Source organism: Oncorhynchus gorbuscha, linkage group LG01 (assembly GCF_021184085.1).
Source record: "Oncorhynchus gorbuscha isolate QuinsamMale2020 ecotype Even-year linkage group LG01, OgorEven_v1.0, whole genome shotgun sequence".
Taxonomy (NCBI): Eukaryota; Metazoa; Chordata; class Actinopteri; order Salmoniformes; family Salmonidae; genus Oncorhynchus; species Oncorhynchus gorbuscha.
The window spans coordinates 70,376,932-70,400,017 of NC_060173.1; positions in this window are offsets into that span (position 1 = coordinate 70,376,932).

A 23,086-nucleotide genomic window follows, 5' to 3' on the forward strand; every position below is an offset into this window, starting at 1 on the left:
AAGCATAACGTTTAGGTGCTCATTCCAAATGGTTAAGGTAAGGGTTAAGGTTTGGGATAGACTTACAACCATAAATAAAAAACAGTGTTCATTGCTGAGATCAAACACACAACCTTCTGATCAAAGTCATGGGATTATGGCTATCCACCACCTCTGCCATTCCAGCATTCTACCAAAACCCTAGTCTACTTGATGGTAGCAGCGCTCACAGCAGTGCTCATTGTTGCCCCTAGTGACCAGTTTTGAAGGCACTGTATAGCCCAAAAACATGGTTAATTAAACCTATACATTTGATATCGTGGATGGTCAGTTCTTGAATCCATAGCCTTTGAATTTGAGAATGGTTATATTTCTGCAGCCCCATCCCTCCACTTTTTACAAAAACTGTGGTGGAGAAGATGCTTTGTTATTGTTTCAACTGCAGATTACTGCTTTAAAAGAGAAACAGAGAGTAGAAGATAGGAGAGAGAGGGGATAGTGAAGACCCATCCTACTAGGCAAAAACTGGGGGAATCAACGCTGTTCCCATGTAATTTCAGCAGCAAAATTCAATGTGATGACATTGAATCAACCTGGCAAACTGATTGTATTTTAAAATTATTATTTTTTTTTCATACAGTGCATTCGAAAAGTATTCTGACCTCTTGACTTTGACCACATTTTCTTATGTTACAGCCTTATCCTAAAATTTATTTAAAATTTTTAAATGTATTTTTACAAAATAATTTTTTTTTAAACAAATGTACATAAGCATTCAGACCCTTTGCTATGAGAATCACAATTGAGCTCAAGTGCATCCTGTTTCCATTGATCATCCTTGTGATGTTTCTACATCTTGATTGGAGTCCACCTGTGTTAAATTCAATTGATTGGACATGATTTGGAAAGGTCCCACAGTTGACAGTGCATGTTAGAACAAAACAAAATCAAGCCTTGAGGTCGAAGGAATTGTCCGCAGAGCTTTGAGACAGGATTGTGTCGAGGCACAGATCTGGGGAAGGGTACCGAAACATTTGTTTTTCAACAGGACAATGACCCAACACACCTCCAGGCCATGTAAGGGCTAATTGGCCAGTTGAGATGGTTTGGGATGAGTTGGACCGCAGAGTGAATTAAAAGCAGCCACCAATTGCTCAGCATATGTGGGAACTCCTTCAATAAGTTGGAAAAGCATTCCAGGTGAAGCTGGTTGAGAGAGTGTGCAAAGCTGTCAAAGGCAAAAGGTGGCAGCTTTGAATAATATAAAATATATTTTGATTTGTTTAACACTTTTTTTGTTTCTACATGATTCCATGTGTTATTTCATAATTTTTATGTCTTCAATATTATTTTACAAAGTAGAAAATAGTAGAAATAAAGAAAATACTTGAAACTTTTGACTGGTACTGTAATTTAGATAAGTCCCTCGCTGTCCCTATAGCAGTAAATACTTTTTGTTATTACGTTTGGTGTTTGAAGTCTGCCCTTCTTCACCCAAATTAAAATTTCTACCCCTGGGGAAGCGTTTAACTTCTCTAGGGTAGGGGGCAGCATTGGGAATTTTGGATGAATAGCGTGACCAAATTAAACGGCCTGCTACTCAGTTCCAAAATCTAGAATATGCATATTATGATTACATTTGAATAGAAAACACTCGGAAGTTTCTAAAACTATTTGAATGATGTCTGTGAGAATAACAGAAGACCTGAGAAAGAATCCAACCAGGAAGTGGGAATTCTGAGGTTTGTAGTTTTTCATCTCTTGGCCTATCAAATACACAGTGTCTATGGCGTCAAATTGCACTTCCTACGGCTTCCACTAGATGTCCTCTAGAGCAGTGATGTTTTGGGGCTGTTGCTGGGCAACACGGACTTTCAACTTCCTCCAAAGATTTTCTATGGGGCTGAGATCTGGAGACTGGCTAGGCCACTCCAGGACCTTGAAATGCTTCTTACGAAGCCACTCCTTCGTTGCCTGTGCGGTGTGTTTGGGATCATTGTCATGCTGAAAGACCCAGCCACGTTTATTCTTCAATGCCCTTGCTGATGGAAGGAGGTTTTCACTCAAAATCTCACAATACATGGCTCCATTCATTCTTTCCTTTACACAAATCAGTCGTCCTGGTCCCTTTGCAGAAAAACAGCCCCAAAGCATGATGTTTCCACCCCCATGCTTCACAGTAGGTATGGTGTTCTTTGGATGCAACTCAGCATTCTTTGTCCTCCAAACACGCCAAGTTGAGTTTTTACCAAAAAGTTATATTTTGGTTTCATCTGACCATTCTGACATTCTCCCATTCTTCTTCTGGATCATCCAAATGCTCTCTATCAAACTTCAGACGGGCCTGGACATGTACTGGCTTAAGAAGGGGGACACGTCTGACACTGCAGGATTTGAGTCACTGGCGGCATAGTGGGTTACTGATGGTAGGCTTTGTTACTTTAGTCCCAGCTCTCTGCAGGTCATTCACTAGGTCGCCCCGTGTGGTTCTGGGATTTTTGCTCGCTGTTCTTGTGATCATTTTGACACCAAGGGGTGAGATCTTGCGTGGAGCCCCATATCAAGGGATATTATCAGTGGTCTTGCATGTCTTCCATTTCCTAATAATTGCTCCCACAGTTGATTTCTTCAAACCAAGCTGCTTACCTATTGCAGATTTAGTCTTCCCAGCCTGGTGCAGGTCTACAATTTTGTTTCTGGTGTCCTTTGACAGCTCTTTGGTCCTGGCCATAGTGGAGTTTGGAGTGTGACTGTTTGAGGTTGTGGACAGGTGTCTTTTATACTGATAACAAGTTCAAACAGGTGCCATTAATAAAGGTAACGAGTGGAGGACAGAGGAGCCTCTTTAAGAAGTAACTGGTCTGTGAGAGACAGACATCTTGTTTGTTTGTAGATGACCAAATACTTATTTTCCACCATAATTTGCAAATAAATTCATTAAGAATCCTACAATGTGATTTTCTGGATTTTTTTCCTCATTTTGTCTGTCATAGTTGAAGTGTACCTATGATGAAAATTACAGGCCTCTCTCATCTTTTTAAGTGGGAGAACTTGCACAATTGATGGCTGACTAAATACGTTTTTGCCCCACTGTACATCGTTTGACATGATTCTAAGGACTGTAATGGAACTTTTTCACTTTTCGTCTGCTGCTAGTGACCACGCGTCATGGGTTTGAATTGTGTACTGAACGTGCTAACAAAAAGGAGGTATTTGGACATAAATGATGGACATTATCGAGCAAATCAAACATTTATTGTGGAACTGGGATTCCTGGGAGTGCATTCTGATGAAGATCATCAAAGGTAAGTGAATATTAATAATGCTATTTCTGACTTCTGTTGACTACACAACATGGCGTATATCTGTTTGGGTTGTTTTGGTCTCTGAGAGGATTATTGCATGGTGTGCTTTTTCCATAAAGCATTTTGAAATCTAACACAGCAGTTGCATTCAGGCGAAGTGGCTCTAAACTTCCATGCATAACAGTTGTATCTTTTAGCAATATTTATTATGAGTATTTCTGTAAATTGATGTGGCTCTCTGCAAAATCACCAGATGTTTTGGAACTACTGAACATAATGCGCTAATGTAAACTGAGATTTTTGGACATAAATATGAACTTTATCGAACAAAACATACATGTTTTGTGTAACATGAAGTCCTTTGAGTGTCATCTGATGAAGATCATCAAAGGTTAGTGATACATTTTATCTCTATTTGTGATTTTTGTGACTCCTCTTTGGCTGGAAAAATGGCTGTGTTTTTCTGGGACTTGGCTCTGAACTAACATAATCGTTTGGTTTGCTTTCGTCGTAAAGCCTTTTTGAAATCGGACACTGTGGCTGGATTTACAACAAGTGTATCTTTAAAATGGTGTCAAATACATGTATGTTTGAAGAATTTTAATTGTGGGATTTCTGTTGTTTTGAATTTGGCACCCTGCAATTTCACTGGTTGTTGACGAGGTGGGACGCTACCGTCCCACGTACCCTAGAGAGGTTAAACACTTTATTCCAATGGCGTCCCCAAGGGCAGTAAAGATTTGTTATTACCTTTGATCTTGACCCAAACTAACATTACTGCCCCTAGGGAAGCACTTAAACAGTGAATGGTTGCTCCAAGGGCGGTTAATACTTGTTATAACTTTTTGCTTTTAAAATCTACCCTAAGGGCACCAAGCAATCTTGACCCAGCCTATCATGACTGCCCGTGTGGAAGCATTTCAACAGTGCATTAAAAAGGATGCCCCAATGACATTTCAAAAAAGTATATTTTTTGCTTGAAGTTTACCCTTATGATCTCAAGTAAAGGTCTGTTTGGGACTGATTTCCTCTTTCTGCTCCTTCCTGCACCCACAGTTTTTCATACCGCACTGCCTGCTCCCGCCAGCTCCCGCTGGCTTTCTGTCCGACTCCCACCCGATACTGCAAGAACTGGTCCCAAACCCAACCGTAGTCCCACAATGTTATTTTAGGCATATGTGACACAGCTCACTTTCCAGCGATGGTCCCAGCAATTGTATGACCTATAGGCGATATCAAAATGCCCATTATATTCAACCTTGTCTCAGAGCATTTGTGGCCGACCGGCTCAAATTGGTATCATGTAGCAAAATTTGAAATTGTTGTTTTTACATAAGATAAAAGTAGTGACTCAGAGCTACAAAATGATATACCATACACTGCATTTGAGGAACAATGGGAAAGTAATTGGCTTTGAAAGTTGATAAACTTGTAAACCTACTTTTGAGAAAATTGCCTTTGAATCTTTTGGTACTACTGCTGGAGAGCCCTTCTTTGTCTACACCCATTCAGCTTCATTCATACCCTTTGAAGCTTTAGCCCCACCCATCACTTTTACAGTTGATCCGAGCCCTGTAAAGACTTTTATTATACACTGATTTAAAATAGCTATTGATAACAAATGTGTATTTTGTGGTTATGACTAGGGAGACTCTTGACCATTTTATTTTGGGACTGTTCTTGTGTCAGAATATTTTGGAGTGAGTTAGAATATTTTATTTTAAAATAAACTACTATTAATGTTAATTTGAAATACTTTTTATTTTGATCCAAATGATATGTACCCTGATTTAGCTTTCATTGTTATTAATATGTTTATTTTTCATGGCAGATTCTTAATCCGTGAAATAACGTGGGCTGAGAACAAACCCTCTTCATATTGTTTAAGATAAAATTGAAATATTATTTTTAATTATCAGTAAGTGTAAAAGCAATATGTACCATAAAACGTTTTGACAAATTGAAAATGTATCTCGTTAGGTTTATGTACTCTTGTTTGTATATTTCTGTTTGTTCATAATAATAATAATAAAAATAAAGCACCTAAGCTAACTTGATAGCTACTTCCAGACACATAATGAGAGACCACCCCACTCTGACCACCCCACTCTGACTATTTTACTCACCCTAGTAGAGCTGGTTAGACTGTCACTTTAATAACTCTACTACATGTACATACTACCTCAACAGACCGGTGCCCCCGCACATTGACTCTGTATCAGTACCCCCCTGTGTATAGTCTCGCTTTAGTTATTTTACTGCTGCTCTTTAATTACTTGTTACTTTTACATCTTATTCTTATCCATATTTTTTTGAAACGACATTGTTGCTTAGGGGCCCGTCAGTAAGCATTTCACTGTAAGGTGTGTATACTGTAAGGTATACATACACCTGTTGTATTTGGCGCATGTGACTAATAACAATTGATTTTATTTGATATTGTGTGTAGACCAGTGACAACAAATCTCAATTGAATCCATTTTAAATTCAGGCTGTAACACAACAACATGTAGAAAAAGTCTCAGGGGTGTGAATGCTTTCTGAAGGCACTGTATACATATTCCTATTCTTATATACAGTACAGTACAGTTAAATGAAGTATTTAGAGACAGGAGAGTCACTGTGAAACAATGTGTTTATTTTATTTGCTTTTTAAAGCTAAACTAGCTTTTTGCCTGAGTAACCTCTGGTGGCAGTGCATTCCATGATGACATGGCTCTATACATAACAGTGTGACACAGTAAAACTGTTTTTGGTTCGGCTACAGCGAATAAATTCATAGTGGTGTGTCTGGTGGGGTATGTACAGTTGAAGTCGGAAGTTTACATACACCTTAGCCAAATACATTTAAACTCAGATTTTCACAATTCCTGACATTTTATACAAGTACAAATTCCCTGTTTTAGGTCAGGTAGGATCACCACTTTATTTTATGAATGTGAAATGTCAGAATAATACAGACAGTAATCAAAATGAGACAAGATCCGAGTCTGAATTACTAGTACAGTTGATCTTTATTTCAAAACATATTTTTAACATACATACCTCTCCCCAACAACTTTGTCAATATGACTTATGTGACCATGACAACTGACCATCTGATGTTACTCCTAGGAGTTCAGCTTCTTCATTTTACATTTACATTTACATTTAAGTCATTTAGAGCGACTTACAAATTGGTGCGTTCACCTTATGACATCCAGTGGAGCAGCCACTTTACAATAGTGCATCTAAATCTTTTAAGGGGGGGGGGGTGAGAAGGATTACTTTATCCTATCCTAGGTATTCCTTAAAGAGGTGGGGTTTCAGGTGTCTCCGGAAGGTGGTGATTGACTCCGCTGTCCTGGCGTCGTGAGGGAGTTTGTTCCACCATTGGGGGGCCAGAGCAGCGAACAAGTCTTCAACTTGTTCAATGGTCACACCCTTTATGCACTACTCCAGTTGAGGTCTAAGAGAATTCTTTGAACCAATTTCAATGCTTTTGATTTTAGATGTATTTAAACAAGTTTATTGTTAGCACTTTAGAACCCATAGCGGCCATCAACAGCCTCTCTTTAAATTACTATAGCGACCGCGAACAGCCGTGTTTCTCTAACAATAATATCTGTGTCAATATCGCAAAATGAACTTGCCAACAACCTGTTGTCGTATTCCCTGGAAGTTGTCATCAATCACAAACCGGAAACAAGGTATTCTGTCATATCATGCCCTGATCTGTTTCACCTGTCCTTGTGATTGTCTCCATCCCCTCCAGGTGTCGCTTATTTTTCCCAGTGTATTTCCCCCTGTGTTTCCTGTCTCTCTGTGCCAGTTTGTCTTGTATGTTTTCCAAGTCAACCAGCGTTTTTCCAGTTCCTCCCGGTTTTGACTCTTGCCTGTTTCTGGACTCTGTAGCTACCTGCCTGACCTTTCTGCCTGCCTTGACCTCACGCCTGTCTGCCACTCTGTACCTTCTGTACTCTAATCTGGTTTTGACCTTTTGCCTGTCCACAACCATTCTCTTGCCAACTTCTTTTGGATTAATAATAATTGTAAGACTCCAACCATCTGCCTGTGTCTGCATCTGGGTCTCGCCTTGTGTCATGATACTGTCTTTTGACTTGTCAATGTTTTTTTCACTTCATTACTCAAAATGACGGCGCCGAATAACTTTTCATTGTGAATAAGGATTTGGACACGTCCTTGCACTTTGAAAAGCGACGATGTCGAGGTGAGTGAAATAAGTAAACAGCAGATACATGTTTGGTGTTGTCGATGTTTGATGCTATGACTCTTGGGGAATAGTTATCGGACAAGCAAATCCTGTCATGATCACACGGTTGGTATAGGCGAGCACATCAGCGGTGGAGCTCAAAAGATTGATCTCTGTGTCATGGAAATAGTTGTAGTGTTTGGCTGTATATAGTCAGCTAACTAGTTAGTTGTTTTGTCTTGTTTCTACCGATGTAATTCAAATGGAACCTGCCCAAGCTGCTTACTATAGCTAGCTATCTAGTTAGTCTGTCAGGCAAGAAAAGTTGTGTGTAGCGGTAAATTTGGAATACGCTCAGGAAGCATCAATCTCAACTTTCACTTTCACAAGCTAGCCATACAGACAACCAGCTAACTAGCCACTGAAATTAAGGTTAGATCAATTTATGTTTCTGTAGGTTATGGATTGTCATCTTCACTTGGTGCAGATATTCATAGGCTATACATTGCCTCGTTTTCCTATTATTTGACAGCTTAGCTGTCGTGTTAGGGTAGATGCCCGAGCAGTGGAGCTAATATTATCTTCTTTGGGGGCAACATTTTCACTTTTGGATGAATCCTGTGCCCAGAGTGAACTGCCTCCTACTCTGTCCCAGATGCTAATATATGCATATTATTATTAGTATTGGATAGAAAACACTCTGACATTTCTAAAACTGTTTGAATGATGTCTGTGTGTATAACAGAACTCATAAGTCAGGCAAAATCCTGCGAAAAAATCCAACCAAGAAGTGGGAAATCTGAGGTTTGTAGTTTTTGAACTCAGCCTCTATCGATTACACAGTGGGATATGGGTTATTTTGCACTTCCTACGGCATCCACTAGATGCTAACCGTCTTTAGAAAGTTGTTTCAGGCTTCTACTGTGAAGGGGGGCCGGATGAGCGCTGTTTGACTAAGGGGTCTTGCAGCAGCCTCGTTTTCAGTCACGCGCATTTCACATGAGAGGTAGCTCTCGTTCCATTGCTTTTCAACAGACAATAGAATACTCCATTTGGAAAATTATTGAACATTTATGATAAAACCATCCTAAAGATTGATTCTATATTTAGTTTGACAAGTTTCTATGATCTGTAATATAACTTTTTGAACTTTTCGTCCGACTGGACTTGAATGCACGTTTGGATTTGTTTTACCAAACGCCCTAACAAAAGAAACTATGTGACATAATTGGACTTTATGGAACAAATCAAACATTTATTGTCAAACTAGGATTCCTGGGAGTGCATTCTGATGAAGATCATCAAAGGTAAAATAATATTTATAATGCTATTTCTGACTAATGTTGACAGCGCATCATGGAAGATATTTATTTTGGCTGTTTTGGGCTCTGAGCGCCATAGTCAGAGTTTTACAAAAAAAACGTTTTTAAAAAATCTGACACAGCAGTTGCATTAAGGAGAAGTGTATCTATATTCCATGTATAACATGTTTTTTCATCAACATTTATAATGAGTATTTCTGTAAATCCATGTGGCTCTCTGCAAAATCACTGCATGTTTTGGAACTACTGAATGTAACACGCCAATGTAAAATGAGATTTTTGGATATAAGTATGAACTTTACCAAACAAAACATACATGTATTCTGTGACATGAAGTCCTATGAGTGTCATCTGATGAAGATCATTAAAGGTTAGTGATTCATTTTATCTCTATTTGTGCTTTTTGTGACTCCTCTCTTTGGCTGGAAAAATGGCTGTGTTTTTCTGTGACTTGGTAGTGACCTAACATAATCGTTTGTGGAGATTTTGCTGTAAAGCATTTTTTAAATCAAACACTGTTACTCTGAAAATGCTATCTTTAAAATGGTGCCTAATACTTGTATGTTTGAGAAATCTGATTTATGAGATTTCTGTTGATTTGTATTTGGCGCCCTGCTAGCGGAACCCCGTTCCCATACAGGTTATATTGAGTTGTATATTTGCTTACATAGCCAGATAACAAGTTGCTTGTTTTGTCCTGTTTCTACCGATGCAATTCATTTGGAAACTGTCCCAGATTCACTGGCAAACTCTGTAGTTAGATGGGAGAGAGAGAGAGAGAGAGAGAGAGAGAGAGAGAGAGAGAGAGAGAGACCCATGGAACCCCCTAATAGGTTAGGAAGAGAGTATGTGTATGGTTGAGAAAAAAATAGAGGAGTTATAGATGATTGGAGGGATAGAGATGTGGAGTGAGAGGAGAGTGAAGAGAAGATAAGAAGGAGAGAGTAAGAGGAGAGTGGTGGGAGAGAGGAAGAGGGGAGTTAAGAGGAAGGAGAGGATAGTGGAAGGAGAGGAAGAAGCAGAGGGAAAGGGAGGGGAAGAGCACACCTGAGATGGTGTTGTTTCCATGGACTGTGCCCCAAGACCCACCATTCACTCTTGTACCACACAGCCTGGGCCTAAAGTGACAGTGGTAGGGGTTTTGGTTTTTAAAAGTAGGAACTTCTATCTGTTCCAGAACTTTAATGTATTACAATAAGAAAATGGGTGGAGTTGACCATCTTGACCCTGCAAAGGCTCCGTCCCAGAAACCGCAGAAACCTCTGAAGGTATTCAGAATGCGGCTTGTGCATTCACTTTGTACAGTGGCAGGAAGATGGTAGCCAAGAGTGTGGCACCAGGGCATGTGGACCTAGTTGTACCTCATTTGAATGCAGGTGAAGTTGAAGGGCGTCCGAAGTGGAACAGGACAAAGAGTGGGAAATGTGTAGAAACCTACTTTGTGTTTTGTGTCACTTTGCAGGATCTACTTCCAGAAGTTCCATGACATGTTGTATGTTAAATGAAACAATAAAGTGACAGTGTGAAATATTAATTTGTCCCACAAATATTAAGGAAATGTGTTACTTTTTTAAATGGATTCTGAACAGTTTTGTAACTTATCTCTTTATCTGTTTCTATCTAATACATTCACTGAATTGTTGTCAAAGTAGGCTACTATTCCTACATTTTGTGTCAGGCCTGGTCTGTACTAAATCTTATTGAGAGAGGTTATCTACATTTTGAAATAGTCTATGAATAGTTGTTTGCATTTTCATATTGTTACAGAAGTAAGAATCATTGTCAATCAATCACATTATGGATTATTCAAAAAAAATAACATTTTTTATAAGTATAATATATTATACTTGGTGTAATTTGAGTGAGTAATTCAGTCCAATTTACTACAATAAATGTGTTGAGTGTTAATAGTGTTAATTTATGAAAGAAAAAAGGAGTGGTATTCCTATTTACATGAAGGTGGTGTCATTCTAAAGATGAGGTTATGCTCTTGAATGCTCTTGTAATTGTCATTTGTTCTTTGTTTTTGAGCTATGCCTGTTTGAAATGTGTGTGAAAAATTGATTTATCTGGAAAATTCACAGTAATCTATAGCAGCATTCTAGAATTATATCAAAATCTAAAAGGTTAATTACCCATCCTGACACTGACTGTAACTCCTTGATAAGTCTCAGTGAGCTCACTGGTTGTAGGTGCTGATATGTAGAGTGCGAAATCAAATTCAAAACCACAGAAATCTCAAAATTAAAATTCCTCAAAAATGTTTTTTATATATTTTTTATTTTTACCTTTATTTAACCAGGCAAGTCAGTTAAGAACACATTCTTATTTTCAATGACAGCCTGGGAATAGGGTTAACTGCCCGTTCAGGGGCAGAACGACAGATTTGTACCTTGTCAGCTCAGGGGTTTGAACTCGCAACCTTCTGGTTACTAGTCCAACACTCCAACCACTAGGCTACGCTGCCGCCCCATACATGTATCTTATACCGTTTTAAAGGTAATTTTGTTGTTAATCCCACCACAGTGTCCGGTTTCAAATAGGTTTTTCAGCGAAAGCACCACAAACAATTATGTTAGGTCATCACCAACTCACAGAAAAAGTCAGCCATTTTTCCAGCCAAAGAGAGGAGTCACAAAAAGTACAAATAGAGATAAAATGTATCAGACAACACTCATAGGACTTCATGTTACACAATACATGTATGTTTTGTTTGATAAAGTTCAAATTTATATAAAAAGATCTCAGTATACATTGGCGCGTTACATTCACTAGTTCAAAAAACATCCGGTAATATTGCAAAGAGCCACATCATTTTACAGAAATACTCATTATAAATTTCGATAAATACAATTGTTAGACATGGAAATATAGATATACCTCTCCTTAATGCAGCCGCTGTGTCAGATTACGGAAAAAGCAAACCATGCAATAATCTGAGACGGCGCTCAGAAAACAAAATAATATTTTCCCCCGTGTTGGAGTCAACAGAAATCAGAAAGACATTATAAATATTCCCTTACCTTTGATGATCTTCATCAGAATGCACTCCCAGGAATCCTAATTCCACGATAAATGTTTATTTTGTTCGATAATGTCCGTTATTTATGTCCAAGTAGTTACTTTTGTTCGCGAGTTTAGTGCACAAATCCAAACACTCGTGCAGGTCCAGCCGAACGTCGGCCCGAAAACTTCAAAAAGTTATATTACAGGTCGAAGAAACTTGTCAAAGTATCAAATCAATCTTTAGCATGTTGTTATCATAAATCTTTAATAATGTTCCAACTGGGGAATTCCTTATGTCTGTAGAAAAGCCATGGAAGACAGGTCGCTATCATGTGAAATGTGCATGACCAGGACCTGGCTCTCTGCCAGACCACTGACTCAAACTCCTCCCATCCGGCTCCACATCAGAGTAGAAGCCTCATTCAAGTTTCTAAAGATGGTTGACATGCCGGGGCGGACTAGTAACCGACTAGTAACCGACTAGTAACCGAAAGGTTGCAAGTTCAAATCCCCGAGCTGACAAGGTACAAATCTGTCGTTCTGCCCCTGAACAGGCAGTTAACCCACTGTTCCTAGGCCGTCATTGAAAATAAGAATTTGTTCTTAACTGACTTGCCTAGTAAAATAAAGGTAAAATAAAAAATATAAAAAATCTAGTGGAAGCCTTACTTAGGATGTGCAACATAACCAATATCCCACTGTGTATTCAATAGGGGCTGGGTTGAAAATCGACCAACCTCAGATTTCTCACTTCCCATTTGGATTTCTTCTCAGGTTTTTGCCTGCCATATGAGTTCTCTTATACTCACAGACATCATTCAAACAGTTCTAGAAACTTCAGAGTGTTTTCTATCCACTAATACTAATACTGTGCATTTATTCACAACTGGGACTGAGGAGCAGGACGTTTACTCTGAGCACCTCTGGGCACCTTTCATCCAAGCTACTCAATACTGCCCCTGCAGCCATAAGAAGTTCTTAACACTTTAAATACATGGAGACATTTAGAGTAATAACTACACCTGATTGATTACATATTTACATTAAGATGAATAAGTGACTAGATAGTGCAATGAATCTGACTGATGCATATTCAATGTATCAATGTTGTGATTGTATCTGTCCCTATGCAAATAAATTATTGGGTGAAATTATGTATCCTTAACTCAGTTCACGACTGAAAATCACCCGGTCTTCCAATACCTATATACCGGCTGTTGAAGTCACCAAAGTGACATCTTTAAGAAGCCACTGTCAGATGCTAGGGAGTGGGCACCAGACTTAGCCTCACACACACACACAAATATATGCACTCGCACACACAGACTCACAAGGAACCCCTGGCACGTGGTTAGAGAGAGTCAGAGAGAATGAGGGAGGAGGTGGAGATTTGAGGGAGAGGTTAGGAGGGGTGGGGTGGACAGAGGGAGGGAGGATGAGAGGTTAGGAGGGGTGAGATGGGATGGGATGGGATGGAGGAGGTAAGGACTTGAGGAAGGTGTGGAGGTGGGGAATGTAGAGGGTGGGTGGTAGGTGGTGATAGAGGGAGGAGAGGAGTTGGACGGGGAAGGTTGAAGGAGATAGTGGGAGAATGGGAGGATGAGGGTTTTGGGGCTGGAGTGGTTGGCTGGGGGAGGTTGAGATAGATAGGTTGGAAGGAGATGGGTTGGAGTGGTTGCAGGCAGGGGCTGGGGGAAGGTGAAATAGGAAGGTTGTGGAACAGAGCCAGGGCTCCCAGCCCTCTTCCTCGCTCCCCAGCAGAGCTTGTGAAAGACCACAGCCACGAGGGCCCCTCCTGAGGTCACTCAGACTGGGCAAGACTCCTGTACAGCGTCCTGAGAGAAAGGGATGAGTCCAGGGCTGGCAGTAAGTGGAAAAGGGGGGTTAAGAGAAGGAGAGAGAAGGCAGTGGAGGAGGCATAGGAGGAGTGACACACACACACACAGAGAGAGAGAGAGAGAGAGAGAGAGAGAGAGAGAGAGAGAGAGAGAGAGAGAGAGAGAGAGAGAGAGAGAGAGAGAGAGAGAGAGAGAGAGAGAGAGAGAGAGAGAGAGATATCACCAAGAGAAAAGGAACAGGAGTAATGGATCGAATATCTATGATTTAGGTACTTGACAAGGATGCACATTTGAGTCAATTTCCTCCTCTGAACAACATTTCTCCAAAACCATTCTGTGACAATGTGTGCAGTCGTATATGGTCTGTTATGATTTTTTTTTCAAATGGCCACCCGGTGGATAAATATTAAGGGCTCGATTCAATCTGTAGCGCTGAGGATGATCTGCGTTGTAGCATGTTTTACATTTAAAGGTCATTTCCGACATATAAATATCACAACAGGTGATAACCAACAATGCAGCCCTTAACCAACAACGCAGTTTTAAGAAAATAGAGTTCAGAAAATATTTACAAAATAAACTAAAGTATAAAAAATATAAAAAAAAAAAAGTTACACAATATTTAACTATAATTAAACCCTTTATACAAGGGGTACCGGTACCAAGTCAATGTGCAGGGGTACAGGTTAGTCGAGGTAATCTGCACATGTAGGTGGGGGCAAAGTGATTATACATACATAATAAACAGTGAGTAGCAGGTGTGTGTGTGGGGGGATGGGGTCAGTGTAAATAGTCCGGAGGCCATTTGATTAATTTTTCAGCAGTTTTATGGCTTGGGGGCAAAAGCTGTTAAGGAGCCTTTTGGACCAAGGCACCCAGTTAAATACTACTTAAGTAAGTCTAAAAGTATTTGTTTTTAAATATACTAGTATCAAAGCAAATGGAATTGCTAAAATGTACCTAAGTATCGAAAGTAAAAGTATAAATAATTTCAAATTCCTTATATTAAGCAAACCAGATGACACTATTTTAATTTTATTTTTATTGATGGATAGACCAGGGACACAATCCAACACTCAGACATAGTTTTCAAACAAAGCATTTGTGTTTTGTGAGTCTGCCAGATCAGAGGCAGTAGGGATGACCAGGGATGTTCTCTTGTGTGAAATGTGTGAATTGGACAATTTTCCTGTAAACATGTAACAAGAACTTCTGGGTGTTAGGGAAAATGTATGGAGTTAAAAGTATATTATTTTCATTAGGAATGTAGTGAAGTGAAAGTAAAAGTTGACAAAAATATAAATAGTAAATTACAGATACCCCAAAAAACAAGTTACATAGTACTTTAAATTAGTTTTACTTAAGTACTTAACACCACTGCTCCCCGTCTCTCCTGCATTTTCTGTCTTTCATTCTCTCTCTCCCCCTTCTCTTTTCCTCCCTAGTGTCCATTAGTGTCCATTTAAAGTGTCCATTAGACACTCAGCTTATAAAGGCTTCATAAAGCACTACATAAATGTGTTACAAAGCATCTTTAACCATATGTCATGCTTTATAAAGGGGTCATAACTGTGGCATAACCATGGGACAATCACTAATATCAAATGTGACACAACTCACTTATGTCAAATATGATACAGTGTAAACATGTGCTTTATAAAGGGTGACATACTGTGCTGTGCTGGAGGAGGGCACAGATTCTAAAGTGAAGTCACATTACACCTAATCTTGTTCCCAGACACTTCTGCCCAAATGTGTGGAGGGTCTGATGAACCAACACATTCAACTTGGCATTCATTAGCTGGGGTTAGGTTTACCATAACATTTTAAGTAGATAAATTGTAGAAATTGGCAGGGTTTATCCATAATTATGACTTTGTGGCTGTCCTTCATAAATCAGCAGTATGTTATTGACACTTTATGTGGTGTCCTATAATACTTTGTTTGAAGCGAGACATCTTCGGTCACTCATCCATATAGACTCGCATGACGCCGTACTTATTATAAAGTTAGACACCTTTGGTAATTCATAATAGATGGCAGCATCCCACGTGACCTGCAGGTCCTGACAGAGATCTTTGTAGCACGGTCAGCATTTTCCATGCTGCGGGCGGGTGCGGGAGGTCAGACAGACAACTTTGGGATGAAAATATTTTTGTTGTCCCCGGATTATTTGAAATGGTCGTATTACATAGGCAGAGAAGCACGCTGCAGTTATCTTTTCAAGGAAATGTACTTCCTAAATATGATTAGGCTATAGTTTACTACATTTCCTAGATTCTATTTTTGATCAGTCATATTTCTCAATCTGAAAATCGTCCCACTCCTAAAAGGTAGGGTATTATAGCAGCTCGAGAGAAAATGCAAGTCTCTCCAACTCTGCTCTCTTCAAACTACATCTAAAATATTCGCTGATGTAGCCCAGTAAAACAAATAGCCTAATATAATGGGCCACGTGAGAATCTCTGGTAATTTAATCTATTTCTTAAGTTGTTTTTGCACATTTGATATTGCCCATTGGTTGCAAAATTGCCGGGACCATGGCTGTCAAGTGAGCTGCATCACATATGCCTAAAATAACGTTGCGATACTGTGGTTGGGTTAGAGACCAGTTCTTGCAGTAGGGGGTGGGAGGCGGACAGAAAGCCAGCATGTGCGGGAGGGGTGTGGTATTAAAAGCTATGGGTGCGGGCGGGAGCACATACATAAAGGCATAATGTACATAAACACAAATGTATTAACACTTAGGGAATTCACTAACAGCTAAAACAAATAAGCATTAAAAACATGTCTAAACCATACTTTTCCTTTTATTTTTTTGTATTTTTTTAACAATACAAATAAATAAAGTTTTAAAAAGTCCAGCAATGCAATTACATTGAACTTTTGTGAATTGTGTAGTTTGACCCTGAGCTGGTGGGCAAATGGCTCTTGCCTCTCTGCCTGCTGGAGGTACTACATGTTGGTTAAACCTTAAAAATAACAACAAAGAAAGTTACCATGTCTGTTAGGAAATGCCTTTGTCACACCATCTGGATAAGGACAAAAAAACGAAATTGGGAAATTGTGAAACTCAATTCGATTCGTAGGATTATATTCCTCTTACATTTACAAATCTTATGGCATGAGTATGAGACGTGACAGTTTCTAGGGGGATTTATGTTTAGCTGAGCCTACTAGCTAGCTACATATATTTAGCTAGCGAGCTGGCAATTGCTGTGAAATACCCGAAATTATTTGAAATAACGATTGAGGTTGCTATGTAATATCATTCAACATTTAACTACTACAAACAAATTAATATAATATATAAAGGTGAACTTTTCACTGTCCAGTGGCACCACAAGTGGCCATTTGATTTGCAAACTCATTACATGTGCTTACTCCACTATAGAAACTCCGCTAACCAAACAGTGCAGCGCATGCACACTGAATTAGAGGACAAACTACACTCAAATATAAAAGATGCTTCGATTTTTCCAAGACCTCAAAAGTATTCGCCTTGTGTGGTCAAAGTATTTTGGTGAATACATTTTCTTTTTGTTTTCTATGAAAAACGTGTGACAAAACGAGACAAAATGGCGGGAAATCCTAAACATGAACAAACAACCACCCACCCAGAAATGTTGTAGCCTCACACAGTTTTGGTGAGCCTCAACAATGTATTTGTATTTTTAATTGCTGCCAAGGCAGCAGCTACTCTTCCTGGGGTCCAGCAAAATGAATGTAGTCATCAGTCATTTGTGTAAGTGCTGTGCTTGTTGAATGTCCTTCCCTATAAGCGTTCTGAAAGTATGTTCTCAATTTGTTTACTGTGAAATAGCATTGTATCTTGTAAAAAAAAACATTTTTCCAAAAGTTTACTAAGTTTACTAAGGGTTGGTAACAGGCTGATTGGTCGGCTATTTGAGCCAGTAAAGGGTGCTTTACTATACTTTTGCTTCCCTCCAGGCCCGAGGGCACACACTCTCTAGTTGGCTTAAGTTGAAGATGTGGCAAATAGGAGTGGCAATATCGTCCGAATTATCCTTTGTAATTTTCCATCCAATTTGTCAGGGCCCGGTGGCTTGCCAGTGTTGATAGACAACAATACTTTTTTCACCTCTTCACTTTACAGAATTCCAAATTACAACGCTTGTCTTTCATAATTTGGACAACTTGGATGTGTAGTGTCAGCGTCTGTTGTTGGCATGTCATGCCTAAGTTTGAAAATATTGCCAATGAAAAAATCATCAAAGTCATTGTCAAATTCAGTGGGATTTGTGATGAATGAGCCATTTGATTAATTTAAGGTAATTCAAAGCTTTTTACTATCTTTCTCTACGTCATTTGTCTTTGTTTCATAATGTAGTTTCTTCTTTTTTTCAGTTCAGTCACATGATTTCTCAATTTGCAGTATGTTTGCCAATCGGTGGTGCAGCCAGACTTATTTGCCATTTATGTAGCCTCATCCCTTCAATTCCTCATCAATCCATGGCGATTTAACAGTTTTTACATTTTCTTAATGGGTGCATGCTTATTAGTAAGTGGGATGAGCTATTTCATAAATGTGTCAAGTGCAGCGTCTGGATGCTTCTCATTAAACACCACTGACCAACACATATAATTTACATCAACAACATACTGTATAAATAATTACAAAACATATTGTATGGCCTGGCATTGTGATCACTTCATCCAATTGATTTGGATACTGCTTTCAAGCAAATTTCTGCATCATTACTAAAGATGTGTTCAATACATGTTGATGATTTCATTCCTGTGCTGTTTGTAACTACCTTGGTAGGTTGACTGATAACCTGAACGAGGTTGCAGGCTCTAGTTACAGTTTGAAGCTTTCTCTTGAGAGGGCAGCCTGATAATATTTAAATCACCCAGAAAATATACCTCTCTGTTGATATCACATATCAGGTATAGCAATATCATGCATTTCACACATGTTATCCAGATACTGACTGTTAGCACTTGGTGGTCTATAGCAGATTCCAAACAGAATGGGTAAGGCAGATGAACGTGTATCCATACTACTTGAAAAGCTTTTAACATGAGATCCTCTCTAAGCTTTAAAGGAATGTGGTTCTGAATATAAATAGCAACATCTCTACCACTGGCATTTCTGTATTTTCTGTAAATGTTATAACCTTGTATTGCTACCACAGTGTCATCAAGGGTATTATCTAAGTGAGTTTCAGAGATTTTCAGAAAATGAATGTCATCTGTTTCTTAAGCTACAAATGTTAATATGGGCTATTTTTTAGCACTTTTCTGGGATGCTTGATTGTTTTTAATGCTTTACTGAGAAGCTTAACTTCTTGGATATAGGGGGTGCTATTTTAATTTTTGGATGAAAAACGTTCCTGTTTTAAACAAGATATTTTGCACGAAAAGATGCTCGACTATGCATATAATTGACAGCTTTGGAAAGAAAACACTCTGACGTTTCCAAAACTGCAAAGACATTGTCTGTGAGTGCCACAGAACTGATGTTACAGAAAAAAACCTGTGAAGGAGCTAGGAGTCAGCTGACGTTTTCCACGTTTTCCCCAAGGTGTCTGCAGAATTCTGACGTATTTGTAGGCATATCATTGGAAGATTGACCATAAGAGACTACATCTACCAGGTGGTCGCTTGGTGTCCTCCGTCGCAATTATTGCGTAATCTCCAGCTGCAGTATTTTTGCTTCTGATGAGAAGCCAACTGCCACCACTGATAGATTATCGAATAGATATCTGAAAAACACCTTGAGGATTGATTCTAAACAACGTTTGCCATGTTTCTGTCGATATTGTGAGCTAATTTGGAAAAAAGTTAGGCATTGTAAGTGACTGCATTTTACGGTATTTTTCTTAGCCAAACGTGATGAACAAAACGGAGCAATTTCGGCTACACAAATAATCTTTTTGGAAAAAATGAACATTTGCTATCTAACTAAGAGTCTCATCATTGAAAACATCCGAAGTTCTTCAAAGGTAAATTATTTTATTTGAATGCTTTTCTTGTTTTTGTGAAAATGTTGCCTGCTGAATGCTAGGCTTAATGCTATGCTAGGCTATCAATACTCTTACACAAATGCTTGTGTTGCTTTGGTTGAAAAGCATATTTTGAACATCTGAGATGACAGTGTTGTTAACAAAAGGCTAAGCTTGTGTTTGAATATATTTATTTAATTTCATTTGCGATTTTCATGAATAGGAAACGTTGCGTTATGGTAATGAGCTTGAGGCTATGATTACAATCCCGGATACGGGATTGCTCGACGCTAGAGGTTAACATAAGTAGACTTACTCATGTTATTTATATTGGCACTGAGAGTACACGGTGAGCTGCACACAGTGGACTTCCTACTAAGTAACACTGCCTTAGGGCAACAGTATAACTATTGTTCATAGGCACATGATTACTGCATACAATAGCTGTAGGATCATCAGAGGCATTCAGGGCAGTTAGATGGACATAAATTAGGCTACTTACATTGTGTACATTTGCTGAAGCATTATGACAATTCAGTGACACAATTGTAGGGATGCTCCAGGAAGCCGGTGGAGTGATCAAGTGCGTGTGATCAGCTTCGATGAGGAGGAGTGTCTTCACTCTCTCCGCTGCAGGGAAGGTTTCTCAGGCAACGGTATCTTTCCTTTAGGGTCTTTACCGGATAAGACATCTCCGACAGGGTCAGGCCATCAGTAATGAACGTTCCCTGAATCCTGAAGTTATTTTTGGGCCTGTGTAGAGGCATGATCTTGAAGGAGACTGGTGACTCATCCATATATTTATTATTTTTATTATTTATTTATTTATTTGTATGTACATATTCTTATTCATTCCTTTACACTTGTGTGAATAAGGTATTTGTTGTGAATTTGTTAGATTACTTGTTAGACATTACTGCACGGCCGGGACTAGAAGCATAAACATTTCGCTACACTCGCTACACTCTGCTAACCATGTGTATTTGACCAATAACATTTTATTTTATTTGAACCCTGGAGTGCTGTCATACCAGGCAGACTGTCTGCAGGTAAAGCTCTTTTGGCTGCCCAGTTTAGGTCGAACCGTCTTGCAGCGGCTTGAAGGAACGGTGGTCGAGCCGAGCCATCGTCCAGGACCATGCATGTCTCCAGGGACCTTTCTGGAGGTGCAAGACCCTGTCCACCTTGAGGAGCACCCAACCATTGCAGCTTAGCCACCCCATTTGCTTTGTACTCGTGGGGGCTGTGACAAGGATCTCATGAACATTCCCTTAAAGACGTTTCAGAGCTTCTTGAGTACCCTCGGCCACATCTGGTGCAGTGCTCCTCCTCCTCAATCCAGCAGCTCTTCTGGTCTTAGTCTAGGGCTTTGAACCAGGAGCACTGATTGAGGAAGTGCTCCTGGTTCTCACAGTAGGGACAGTAGGGTTGGAATTTGTCCTTGAACTTACCCTTAGCTGACAAGGCTGGCTCTACAAGGGGGACGAACGGACGCTGGTTGGTTCTGTGGAGAACGTTAATGCCCCAGCTCTTCCGTGGCCACTGCTTTGCTGTATGCTCATGCCTCTCTCTGGTCTCTTGTACACTGCCCTGACACTCCGCTTCAAACTGGAGTCAGTTTGCTAGATCTGCAAGCGTGAGGGGAGTGTGTGGCCTGATGGCGTAAATGTGATGCCGAAAGAGCATGCTTTGCTCCGGCGGAGGTCAGCTCATCTTCTCCTGCCTGCCCGACTGAGTTCAGGACGATCACCAGCGACCGGACACAGAGGGAGAATCTGCATAATCTGCAGACACCCTTTGGATCAACCAGGCACACATCGGGGGTGTCCATCATGTGGTCAAGCTCTTCCAGGGCATAGCAGGTCCTGCAGGGCCAGTTTCAGGAATATACATTTCCGTCTGTTGTCTCACGTGAAGTCTGGGAGAAATGGCCTTGGAAGACCTACTAAGCCCTGAGGTAAATGAGGTGGTCAAGCTGCCGGATGCCCGACTGATGGCCATGGCCCACATGTACAATCCAACTCCCTACACAGCAGCGATACTGTTGACTATTGCTGCAGCAGCAGGGGAGTCCCTAAAGGTCCTGTAGTGGACTGCGAGGACTGCGCTGTATGGTGGAGCTGCTCATGCCTTAAGCTCTGAGTCCGGCGGTCTGGCCAGTTCTTGATACAGAAGTTAGCCAGCACAGATTACAGAGTTTCCACGGGGCTGATCAGTGTCTTGAGCCCCTTGATCTCCCTGTCATTCCAATCGCTCTGGGTGCTGAGCAAGGGATGTAATGCACCTCCAACCAGTCGGGATAGCTGACCTGGACCAGGACCGGGAGTTGGCTGTGGGCTAGGGTGCCACTAGAGCTGCGTCTGTCCATCATCTCGCCAGAGTAACCATCATGAACGACCGTAAAAAATAGAGGGCCATCAACTGGTGATGGACTCAGAAAAGTGAGGTGTCGGTTTAGACAAGGGATGATCGCTCCAGGTACCCAGTTAGAGGCACAATGACGAAGAGGACACAAACTCAATTCTAACCCTTTATTATACCTCAGACATACACAGACTTTTGGTAAATGAATGAATTATATTCCTCGGAAGTAAACAGAAACAGGAAACTTATGCATTAGGATAAGCTATGGCTAGGCATTATTACTAAGTAATAGCAGAGAATGATCAGTAATAACATAAGTAACAGAATAACACAGCATACAATAGACTATCATAACTTAGGATAGCATAATGGCATCTATAGCAGCAATAGCATGTAAGGGTAAGAGCATAGTGTAGAATAGCTTAGCAGTAGTGGCAGGCAGTATTAGCAGGTGACTGCATAGCATAAATGAATTAGCATGAGAGACCAGGTATTAGAGACAGCATTGCATAGCATAAGCAAATATAGCATGTAATAGCTTAGCAGTAATAAGGAATAGCATAAATGACAAATAACAACTATAGCATTTAAGGTTGCATATTGCAGTGCAATATCAGAAGGTAAATAGCAGTTAACATCATATAAACATATAGAAATTAGTTTATAAAGTTAAATGATAATGGCTATAAATCCCAGCAATAAAAAATGTTGACTTACAGCAACAATATTAAACAAGCACACAAAACACTCTTTACTATCAGAAACCCAGCTAGTAAGCTAGTCATGTTAACCATGAAGAAATACTCCAGCATTAAAGTCACCGGATGTACCGGAAACCAGAAGTAAATGTAATTGATTGTGCTGCTGCTGGGACTTGTAGTATTTTGCAGGACTCGAAGGAGAACTACAAACCACCGTTTTTGGTCAATGTAAACATGTTGTGAAGGGATTCTCCCCATGGCTCAGATAACAACGTGCACCGATGGAAGAAAAGAAAATACCAGAATAGTTTAATAGAATACACACAGGAACACAACCCCAAAACACTGCCATTGAATAGTAATAGCCATTGTATAACGATTTACCAGCTAATAATACTCAACAGGATTAT